The following is a 12,916-nucleotide window of genomic DNA, read 5'->3' as shown; positions in this document are numbered from 1 at the left end:
TTATAATAGATAACCATGTTCGTTTGAATTTCCTATTTTCCAGTTGTTCAAATCCAAACACGCTTCTAACCATCCTAAAGGTGTCTAGATTCAAAATGTTGAACATGTTTTCCAGGTGGCAGTCTAAAAGAAACTTCCATAAGGGAAGTCACAATATTTTGATCAATACTTGGATACTTGCAACCATGCAAAACTAAAACCAGTGCTTACACAACAAACAAGTTTCCATGTTTGAGCTAAAAAATATTTCCAATTACAGATAGAATGGAAGGAGGGACCTTTAACCTAGTCCTTAAGAAATGGGTTTCAATAGAAACAATGTGCAAGTATCCCTTTAATTTCTGGATGATTTGGTGTGAGTGGGTGGATGGGTGGGTGGGTGTGTGTGTGAGAGAGAGAGAGAGAGAGATCACCATATTTGAGGAACCATCCATGTAGAGAAAAATATATTTAGATTATTTTGTTTGTTAGTGATGTCATTTTTCTCTACTCCTAGCTACATTCTACAACTAAAAATAGTTGAAGCAAAGGAATATTTTGTACAGATATGATCTAAGAAAACCAACATATACTTTCTAAGCCTACAATAGTATCATTGGCTAAAAAATTTTAAATAACTATTTCTTTGCAAGGGCTGGCACAAGCCATATGCCTAAGGTGCATCAAATTGTTCAAATATAGTTTGTCTCAAAGACAATACCTCTAACATTTACTTGCACCTTTTGAAAAACTTCTCTAACATTTAGCATAAAGAAACGAACAACACATGGCAAGGTAAACATTCACTGCTCACAAAAATTGTTTCCAAATAGCTGCATATTTATCCCTTAATGGGTTTTCCCTCTCTTTGAAAAATCACTATTTACTTTATATTCCCTACACTATACCTTGTATAGTTATTTTCTAACTCATGAAATGCAGGGATAGTGTCGACATTGATTGATTATCATAGAATAGTGAGGGTTTTGTGAAGAAATTGATGGGTGCAATGTAGCAGTGGCAGTTTGGCCTAAACAAGGAGGTATTTTTGTGATTTGGATTATCTTATATGATCAATGTGAAGGTGTAGGATCAATCAATTTGATCTAGAAGTTTGGGGAATGGTGATATTGGTGATAGTTTAGATTTGAGGGTTTGAATGAACGTAATTTGGGATTCTGGGGTTCTAAGAAGTCTAGAATGAATTTCTTGGTGATTTGGTGGTTATATGCCATAAGTGATGACTGTTGAAAGTTACAAGGTCTAGGAGTCAATTATACTGGGAGTTGCTTTGTTAAATTAGCCATTTTCATTTCAAAAATAGGGCATTAGTTAGAAACAGGGGTGTTGGTCCAAAATGACCATATGAAATATTTTGATATATTTTAGTACTTTGAAAATGGTGTCAATAAATGTAAGTATCTTGACAAGTGCTTTAGAGAAAGTTTAAGTTATTTATGTTTTTATGTTACTGTAGAGCTACTAGTTGTCAATTAGGTCTCTTAAGGCACCTTGGAAGAATTAGGCATTGGGAGTTGGGTCCAACCAATTGGATGGTTGAATCTAATTGAAAATAAATTATATAACATATAAGATCCTTATTTAACCCTTGGTTAAGTCTTTTGCATATTTGGAGCCATGTGGGGTTTGTAGGTGTTTTGGACAACTTGGGTAACTTGCTACTTGAAGAAGCTTAGAAGTGGAGTCAGCCTTGTGGATTCAAAGGTGTGGAGGTCGATGTGTTAAAACTTTTACATGTTTATTCCTTGATGAAATATTGATTAGGTTGGGTCATTGCTTCAGTTGCAATTGAGGAAGATATATGGGAATTGTTTCAAAACAAAGGGTTAGTTAGTTGTCTCATGCATCAAATCAATGGTTGATCGCTAACTTTGCATCAACCAGTTGAGTAGATACTTAGATATGATTATTGTAATATTTTTTAACAAGTTACTTCTAAAGTAACTGATATGACCAAATAGTTGTACAGGTAGAAATTTGCAATTCTTCCTCATTATTTCTCTTGCCCTCCCCTTGTCCTGCTACCTATATGTTGCTCTTTTCTAGACCTATTGACCCTTCACCAAATAGAGATATTTTTTGTACAAATGGTTTCTTGCAAAGTAAAATTTATTAGTTGCAATGGTTACTTACTTCAAAAGTGACTTGATATGCCCAACTAGTCATACAGGTAGAAATTTGCAACTCTTCCTCATGATTTATCTCAAACTCCCCTTGTCTCACTACTGGTCTACTGGCCTTTCCTAGACTTTTTGACCCTTCACCAAATATAGATATTTCTTGTAGAAATGGATCCTTGTAGATTAAACTTTATTAGTTCTTGTGGTTATTTGTAATGCTCAGTTTATTATCTATCTACCTATCTAGCTTTACATGTGCTTTTTGTATTGTAGTAATATGCCCACATGCCCGCACATGCAGAATCATTCTTGTTTTCTTTCAAGTCCCATTTTTTTGCCAATTAAGTTGATTTTGTTATTAGAATATATGGTATCTTAAAAGAAAGAGTGATATTACATTTACCATATGGAAAAATGTGAGCATCATCCCATTGCTTGAAGTCTCCAAACAAGAGATGTGGACATCATTAACAACTAAACAACTATATATATATTAATATATATGTTTTTTCCCTTGTTGATTAAAAAATGGTTTGTGTGTGGTTAGGGACTGCATGCACTCATTTATGATATTAATATGAGCAAGAGACTTTTGAATGGATTAACTTGAAGGAGCCAAATGTTGGCAAAGTTGAAGTTTTTGGACTATCTAGTTGGGTTTTCCATTGTTGTATCACTGATCATGTTTAGACATAAGGTATTAATTAGTGTCTAAGAAGATTTACATGGTTAGGCTAAAAGGTATTAAGTAGTGATTTGGCTCAAGGTTTCCCTCTCTACTGTGAAGCACTATTATATTTTGGTTTAAGAAGAATTAATACAAACATCATAAGGTGCAGAATGATTTCCATATGATCTTCGTTGGGTGGTGTTATTTGCATATGTGTAGAAAATGGGAAATCAATACCTTGACAATATCAATTCATTACCATATAAAACAAGCTACCATAGAGTAACAAAAGCTTTTACAACCTAAGCTCTATCATCTCTAGGTCACATAGTCCACAAGTTAAAGATTGTCTAGATTCCCTCTTTTATTCTTGTTTCTCTTTCTTCTATGAATGTTTTTGTAGTCTACTTTTCCTTCCTCTATCCATGGGTTCCTTCCAAACATTTTATCAATGACAGCATGCATTTCTAATTATGCCTATGAACCATGACTAACATTCTTCAATTTTTATCAAATGTTGTATTCATTATCATTTCATTCAAGTTGAATTTGTTGCAGATAGTCATTTTATTGGAGTGTACACCATTCAATCCCAATTAATTATTTTGTTGAGTTCAAATATTTTGCATCCAATCTTTAAAGGGTGGCATAATAGTTGCCTAAAACAAAATATGATTCTATCTTTACATTAATGATTAGTATTACATCTTGCCTATAAATAATAGAATTGCAAAGCTTTTTTAAAACTATTCTCACATATGCTCCTAGAATAACATGAGTACTATAATAAGTTAATAACATCTTTTGAATTGCTGCTATGTAAATATTCTGGTTGAATGGTTTACTTCTCGTGCATGTGATTGTTTTTAGTATTTCTTTTATATAAGTGAGTTTTACGTTGCAGACCTCTCTAGAAAAGAAAAATATTTCTTGCTGAGACTTACATATTCATGTAAAAGAGTCATTGTGCTTGTGGTGAAACAAATTTCCATTAAATGTGAGGTAAATTCTAGTTTTGTACTTGGTTCTCATAAGAAGCATTTGCTTATGACTCCAAATCTTCTAATTTCCTTTTTTAGTAGTCTTTTCTACTATCTTATGCAACAACAATATTGTTTTCATATCTGGTGTTATAGGGATGCATTCTCAAAAATGGCATATGAGGTAGCCATGCTACTTATGTCAAAGAATAGAAGCAATGCACATGCACAATCCTTGCAAATAAGTTGTTTTGACACAATAATTGATGCTCCAATACTAGAGGACCTTCGCCTCTATCGTCTCCAAGATGTTGTTTCAGTTTTCACTTCATGGCTTTCAAAAGTTTCATCATAAAGGTTTTCATTGGTTAATTTCCTCTTTTGATTACTCAAGTCTTGATTATCAAGTCTTGAAATTGAACATTGCACCATGGTTAGTGTATAGTGTTCAATTTCTTAACTATGTTATATGCATTCCCTTGATCACACTTGTTTATGTATTTCATTAAACTATGGATTATGGTTGATTATTTGATTATGTGTAAATCAATACTCAAAATTAATGGCCATTTTCAGTTGTATGCTTGATATCAATGTCTTTTTTGTTAATTGTCTTTATGTCAAATATAATTATCCAAAGAATGCTTTTGATTGTATGCTAGTTATTATATACTAGATTCGATTCTGATGTACTTTTATATAGCAATCATATTTTGCAGTTAGATAGATTTGAGTCATCTTCTCTACGTTCATCTCTACAAGTTGAACCTGCCCAATCAGAGGTATTTAAGCACTCCCTTACTTGGAAGGAGGATACTATAAAATATAAATGAAGATAGAAAAAGATTTAGCTTAAGATTAATTTTCTGTTCAATTGATAATTCGAATTGGTTTGGCTAGTATTTTATAGGCGAGTTCTTCATTTGGTCTTTGCTATTGAAATTGTGATTATCATGAATTCCAAGCATGGACATGGTCGTTTTACTATTTTCTAGTTTGCTTCACAAACTACAAATTTTATTGGCATAAATTTATAGAATTATGTAAGGATGTTGCATTATAGATTTACACTGTTGAAAAAAATTTGTTTTTAGTTCCATGCTTGGGAGTGTAGTCATCGAATAAAATTTTAGACATGGAGTCACATCTGTATCAATCTATCTTATCCATCTTGGGAAGAAAAGAATGACAGAATACTAAAGGATATTTATGCAGAGTTTTTAGTACAACGAGATAGAGATCTTATTTTTTTCCATTTTTCTTCATGAACTTCAAATTTTATTGACTTAAATTTATAAAATTATTATGAGGATGCTACATTGTAGATTGAGCATGTAGACAAAATTGTCTTTAGATCCATGTTTGGGAGCCTAGTCTTCAAGGAAAAGCTTAGACATGGAGTCATATCTTTAACAATCTATCTGATCCAACTTGGAAAATGAAGAATGACAAAATACTAAGGATATTTATGCAAAATTTCATAGAATAGTAAAAAGAAATCTTTCTTATAACTATTGTTATAACTATTTTAATGAAATTTTTTAATTTCTTTTCTATATAAATGTTATCCCTTGTTCATTTTTAGTAAACTACAAAAGTGGTTGTTCTAGTGTTGAAGTTCTTGTGGGATAAAATGCATCATTTTCATATAGTGGTGTTCAATTTAGGATACTTTTCTTCTTCAACTTGTGTACTATACTATATTGTACTTTGAAAACTGTCTGTCATGAATATGAAATTCCTTTGTTACTTTGATTATATAATATATCATTATTCACAATTGAAAAAATTTCTGTCAACTTTGGCAATATCAAGAGTGCATAATGAGGCATGTTACACTTCAATAGTTCTTCTTTTTCTTACATTCTTGGATGCTTTCATTTCAAAGAATACATGTCCATGTTATATGTTTATGTTATTCTTTGTTCCATAATGTATCAAGCAATTGTTTCTTAACCAAGCCATTTAATTTGCAACCTTTTAAATCTCTGCAAAGATAAAGTTGGAGCAGGAGAATTTTTCTTCTCAAAGGTGTCCTCCGATTGTAAAGTGTCCATTCCATTATCTATTCAACAAACAAGACATATCTAGTTCAACAAATAATGGAATGAATTCTTTACAATTAGAGGACACCTTTGAGAAGAAAAATTCTCCTGCTCCAACTTTATCTTTGTAGGGATTTAAAAGGTTACAAATTAAATGGCTTGAATAAGAAACAATTGCTTGATACAACATATATATAAAAATTGACCAAACATTGGTGGAAATTTTGACCAATTCTTGATAGTTTTCTACCAAGACTTGGTCGAAATTTCCACCAACTATAAAAAAATTTTGACCAAACATTGGTGGAAATTTCAACCAATTCTTGGTGGTTTTCTACTAAGAATTGGTCAAAATTTCCACCAATTCAAAAAAAATTGACCAAACATTGGTGGAAATTTTGACCAACACTAACAAATCAAAGCTAGCAAAAATTAAAAAAATTTGACAAATGTATTAGTCAAAATTTTGACCAAACATTGGTAGGTCAAAATTTTGACGAGAAAAATTACCACAAACTACTTGGTCAAAACTTTGACCAACCTACATCAAAATTTTGACCAATATTCATCAAAAATTGAGTTCAAATTTACTAGTGATATTTTTGTTTTAGTTGTTAGTGCATGTGTGATGGGATGGATATTATGGCATCTCAAGATGGAGTGTCATCTTATCCATGTGTACATTATGAGAATACTTAATATTCATATGAAGGTGGGGATTTCACACTCATAGATGATTTAGTGGTGATGGTCTTTCGTGGACAGGATACACAGGTTTGTCTATTTGAGTTTTGACATGATATTATTTAATCACCTAAATATCGTAAAATTAAAAAGAATTATAGACTACTCTACATTGATATGTGAACAATATGCAATGTAGTGTGCAGCAAGCAGTACAAGAACACCGCAGAGTACTCATTCTACTAGAGGTGTGAGGCTAGGAGCAAGAACACTAGAGGTAAAGTTTTTTAAATATTCTTAAAAGTATAATAATACATTGGCTTTAAAATATTATTTCTTAATTGGTGTGACACTAACAACACAAAGTTCCCTAAATGTTATTTCTTAATTGTTTTACAATTAACACCTAGTCTCTAAGAAGTCTTACAAGGAAACCAATGGAATATCCATGTCCAAGTTAAGTTGACAAGGACATCTCATCTAATTACATCATGTGAAGTTGCTAGCACATTGAAACCTTTCCATCTCTCGCACTCATCATTCCCCTTCCATGTCCCATAACTATCATCCATCTTTCAACCAACCTGCTTATAGATCCTCTTCCATCTCCTACCATTATTTAAACCCCTCTTATAAATCCTCTTCCATCTCCTACCATCATTGAAACCCTCCCATTCATCAAATCCATTCAATTCCCATCCACATCTCTTACTCATAGCATTACACAAATCCCATCTAATGAACCTCACTAATTTTGATGTATGATATTATTTAATCACCTAAATATCATAAAAGTAAATATATTTTTATTTTATAGAGAACTTTAGATTAATATGTCAAACAATATGCAATGCAGGGTGCAACAAGCAGTACGAGGCTAGGAGCAAGAACACTCAAGGTAAAGTTTTTTAAATTTTCTTAAAAGTACAATAATACATTAGCTTTTAAATATTGTTTCTTAATTGGTAATCTTAAAAGTACAATAATACCTTTCCATCTCCCACGCTCATCATTCCTCTTCCATGTCCCATAACTGTCATCCCTTTTTCATCCAACCTTCTTATAGATCCTCTTCCATCTCCTACCATCATTGAAACCCTCCCAAATTCATCAAATCCATCCAATTCCCATCTACATATCTTGCTCCTACCATACCCAAACTCCATCTAATGAACCTCATGAGTTCATCCTCCATATACCCATCTAGATTGAAGAACCTCCATATCACATAGGGTGTCTTGCAAGAGTGTGCAAATCAAGAATCTCCACTTTTATTTCTTGACAAGGTGCCAAAAGTTCATTCATATCCTCTATTTCTTCTCAGTCTCTTCGTTCAATTTAGGCCTTGTAGCCTTTTTGAGCCTCAAATTTCCCTATCTTTCAACTATCCTTCCAATATTGTCCTTCAAGTCCTTCTTGTGTCTTCTTTCCCTCCTGTGATCTCATTGTTATTATTGTGCCTTCTTTCCATTTAAAACATTATCTAATATTTATAACAATCCTCTTTACTATTTTATAGCGCTTGTTGGGGACTGAAATTTCTCAAGTTGATGATGCCACGCTTTCTCCCATTAACTTTGGCCTTCAGAGCTATATAGTATCATAGCTTGTATAGCTATCAAGTTTACAATTTGAGTTGAACTCATGATGTGTCTTATTGATTCCTCTTATGTTAGTTTTGTTTCTTTGTTAGGGTACTCCACATAGCTCGAGGTCTGGAGGAAAGGGAAGGAAATCAACAAGAACACTGAAACAAAAAAAGGTTTTAAATACAAGTCAATTTTATATTTTGAAATTTATTATGAATGAATGTATATATTGTTGAGCTGTCATTTTACATGATGCTAAATGGCAGGAATTCTTGAGAACTCCTCTCTTGAAAAGTTGATTTTGTGAATCAACTCCAAGGTTCCGTGCAATCTTGTGACCTATTGGAATCTACTCAATTGATGATAAATGTGAATGTTCATGAGGAGGCCTTTGCTGGTTCATTTTGATTTTGGATGAAATGAAGAATCTGCACACTATTTCAAAAATAACACTAAAAAAAACTATGTTTTTGTATTTTTATATTTTTTATGAATGCAATCTAATCGTGCAGCTAGTATGAAATCCTATTCTAACAAGGGGGTTAATAAAGAAAATAAGAAGAACTTTAAAGAAAATAACATGAAATTGAAATCCTAACAGACATAAGGTACAAAAAACAACACATCTACAAGTTAAGCTTTCAAAGAAATCAATAGGTAACCAATGAAAGTAGGAGCAGTGCTTCCTCAATTCCACTGAGGCAATCATCAACAAGAAACTTTAATGATCGTATGATATTTCACTCTTCATCAAATCACAAGGCCACAAAAAATGCGCTCATGTGAGACAGAGAGTTATGCAAGCACAATTCGATGATTTCATCTTGAGCTAAATATGTCAGCAAAATTTGTAAAACTGTGGCAAACACCAAAACTAAAAGATCGCACAACCAAAAACAAAGCAATAAACCTTTGGCTCAATCACAATTCCATGAACAAAATTCACAAAAATATGACAAATTTAGGCAAGACTCACTACACTCCAAATGCGAGCACCAAAAGCATAATTTTATTGCAAAATAATGGTGGCCTTGATTATATATTACAATGGGGTATTTATAAGAAATCATCTCCTCAATTTGTGTTGAGAGTAAGAGATATCTCATGCAATAATATGCTTTTAAAATTAATAAAAAAACTAATTATATACAAACTAACTATCTAACTGGTGCTTAGTTGGACTCCATCCATTTTATATTCATTAATTAGATGCATGAGCCTTTACATGTCAAAAAGAAAGAATTTATGAGAGAAAAAAGAATGAGAAAGCCTTCAGTTGATGTAGTAGTATCTGGAAGTATTAAAAATAGAAGTTCATCCTTCACTAGGCGTCCATCAGAGTTAAACTATTGTCAAAATGCATTTTCAATGCATGGAAAGCTCTATTTTTTAAACCGATAGTTAACTGTCGGTGCACCTCTGGAAAAGTGCACCTACATGAAAATGTGCACCTATTGAAATGCACACTTGTTGAAAATGTGCACCTATTGAAATGCACACTTGTTGAAAATGTGCACCTATTAAAAATGTGCACCTGATAGAAATGTGCACTTGCTCAAAATATGCACTTGCTCAAAATGTGCACCTACTCAAAATGTGCACCTGTGCACCTTGAAGGTCCAAAAATACAAAATTTTACTTAGTGCCAAAAATGAAATTCTGGCTTTTGGATTTTGTTCCCCTTCACACCAGATCTATGTCTGGATGTTTTCCCTTGAATGTTTGGATATTTTTGGAGCTCTTGTGCTCAAAATTTCAAGTTGAAACTTTCATTGGTCCCTAAAATTGGGCAGTTGAAGGATCACTATTTTAGGGACTGAAATTAGATTTCTAGCTCCTCTTTCCAACAATGTAAACGGTTTTGAGTTCTGAGCTCTAGGTCAAAAGTTATAACCCCGACAAGTTGAGGATGCCCATTTATCTACACAAAAAATGCAAGCATTAATCTAGAGAGTTGAAAATACTTAATTAAGACAAATCCTAATAATGACAAGAAATAGCCCTAAAACCCTAAGTGTCAAGAACACCTTAAGAACCTAATTTTACCCCTGGAATGTAGAAAAAGGTCACACTTGGCACACCAAATAGGTGTTCCTGGTGTGCTTTTCATCAAATTTTAACATATGGGTGCATAGCAGCGCACCTCATGGGGTGCACTGATGCGTACCCTATGTTGACTTAAGCACATTTAAACCCAAAAAATGAATACTAAAGTGTGCAGCAGGCGCACCTCATTAGGTGCACTACTACGCACCTTAACTCAAAGTTTTAACATTGTTCCATTGCTTGAGTGTAGATAGGGGAGGTGGTGATGGGGTGGTGTGCACCTCTTCTAGTGTGATGATGCAACGAGGACAACTGAAGGATGCAAGAATAAGAAGTGGGGGAGTGAGGGGGGTGTGCAGCTGCACACTTACCTATAATGAGTGCCCTTTTATGTGTTTTGGCACATTAGCACACCTGGGTAGGTGCACTGGTGCACCTTTTTGTTTTGCAAAAAGACTTGTCTCCTCTAATGATGAAATTTGAACTTTGGGTTTTTCAAACTGGGACCAAGATCTGACCAAAAACACTAGAAAAAGACTCGGACCCCAGACTGGGGATTCAAAAAGCCAAAAAATAAAGTAGGGGGTCCCCATTTCTAGGCGAAATGGGGTGTGCATTGTGAAACCAAAACAAATAGCCCCCAAAAAAAGGAAGAAATGACAAAGGCATTTCTTCATTAACAAACATTCCTTCTAGTATGTATTGAACACCAACTGAATCTTGAACATTCTAGGCATCTTTTGAGTCCTTTTACAGTCAAAACCTCAGAATCTTGAATCTTAAAGTTTAGTGTGTGTTTAGTGTATCCATTTCCTTTGACATCTCAGAATATAGTCTATCAAAACTTCTGACAACTTGGAAACAATCTTCCACCCTGTCTGATCCATTCGTCAGGAATCTTTATGAAAGTTGTTTATCAATCCTTTGTCTGACCAGATGAGAAAATTAGTTTTGGGGGCTCTTAACGGGTTGTCACTTTTCATTTGAACTCCTGGTTAATATTTTGAATAGTAGCATCTCATAGCTCACAATGTCATCATTTTGATTCTTCAATGAAGCAATTGTTTTGAAATTGGATAGCTTATTTGGAGTGCGTATCCCTAAAATTAGATTACCACTCTCAAACTTTGCAAAATCTTTCATTCTTAACACCTTTCTTCCTTTTTTATTTTATTTTTGTATCCTGACCACTCTTAAACTATGTGGCCAAGACATTGGTGTCGTTTCAAAGATTCAATCTTTAGTGAATATCTCTTGCGTTCCTCTTTTATGAACTTTTAGAAACTCTCATGCCAAACAATGATCTTAGCAATTCCTTCGAGAAGACCCTTCTATTTGAACTAGTAGGGTTTGGACTATCTCTTGCTACCTTCAACTTTGGTTTGAAAACACCCGAGATAATCAACCTTTAAATTTGCAAAAGTGTTGAGAACTTGTTGATCTACAATTTTGAATTCAAGACTAAATGTCCTCTATTACTGTAAGTAACATTCATTCCTCAGTTGGTACAAAAAACAAAAACATTAAAATGTTTTGACAAAGAAATACCTCTTCCCAAAACTTGAAACCAAAAAGTGGTTTAATGAGATATGTCAAGATAAAATCTTGAGTGCACCAAACCCCCGAACCGACACAACTAAAATGGAAAAAGAAATGAAACCCAAACAAAAAAGACTCGACTCAAAGAAAACTAACACCTGACTGGAAAGGCTAAAAGACTAAGAAAAACAAAAACTTATCTACAGAAAACCTTGAATAATAAGAACACAGGGTGGTTGTCATTATATTTGTCATGATGTGCAATAGTAATGAACCACCTCGTATGGTTCTAAAAAATGTTGACTTGTCTTTGTACTTAGAAAAATAAAATTTGGGCAATCTTGGTTCAAATTCTGAGCACAAATCACACAAAATCAAAAGTTGTGATAACTCTCGATGACCACAATTAATCCAAAAACAAGTTCTCTTACCTTTATCATAATATTCAAATTGAAAATCATCAAACTAAGAAGGATAATGGGAAAATATCACCTGATCTAGCGAGTCCCCCATCATAGGGGTACCCTCACACATTGTAATCTCTCTTTCTAGTGGTCTTATCTCATGGTACACAACTTCATGCATACATGGAAACACCTTAGGTTCCTTCAAACAAGAAAAATCAATCACCAGCCTTCCTTTCGAATTACAAGATTCATTACTATCATCGACCAAGATGTTTTTTGCCTCATATCCCAAAGAAACTTGTTCAAAATCATACTTTCCCTCCATTGTGGTCTCCCAAGCTAACAAGAAATTAGGACAACTTTCTTCTAAATGGAACCCAAATGGATGGATTCTACATGACTCAGTTATTGCATGGTTTGATATATGTGTAGAATACCCACAAATAGACATTTTCTTCATCAAGCTTGAGACCAAATTGAGCACTCTATCCATCTCTTCTAATGACAAATCTTGTTTTGAGGGAGGTATCTTATCCTTATCCAATGGGGAATCAATATCACAGAAGGAAGATTTGGTATCTTCATCTTGATGACTTTCTAAAAAAATCTCACCAACCTCAAGATCTTCTACATTTCCATTGCTTTTTGTAACTTCATGGAGTTTTGGAACTTCAAAATTTCCTATGTCCTCAAAATTTCCTGGCATATCCACACTTATTGAAACATCAAAACTTGAAAGAATTTCTTGATTGAATGGGAACACAAATCCCTCTTGATCATCTTCATCATTTTGTGCGCCTGCAGATTTATCGCATGATTTAAACACCATTGCACTA

This window comes from Cupressus sempervirens, chromosome 9, assembly GCF_028749045.1.
Source record: "Cupressus sempervirens isolate cs-2001-9-10 chromosome 9, ASM2874904v1, whole genome shotgun sequence".
NCBI lineage: Eukaryota > Viridiplantae > Streptophyta > Pinopsida > Cupressales > Cupressaceae > Cupressus > Cupressus sempervirens.
Note: the sequence above shows the minus strand (reverse complement) of the source record.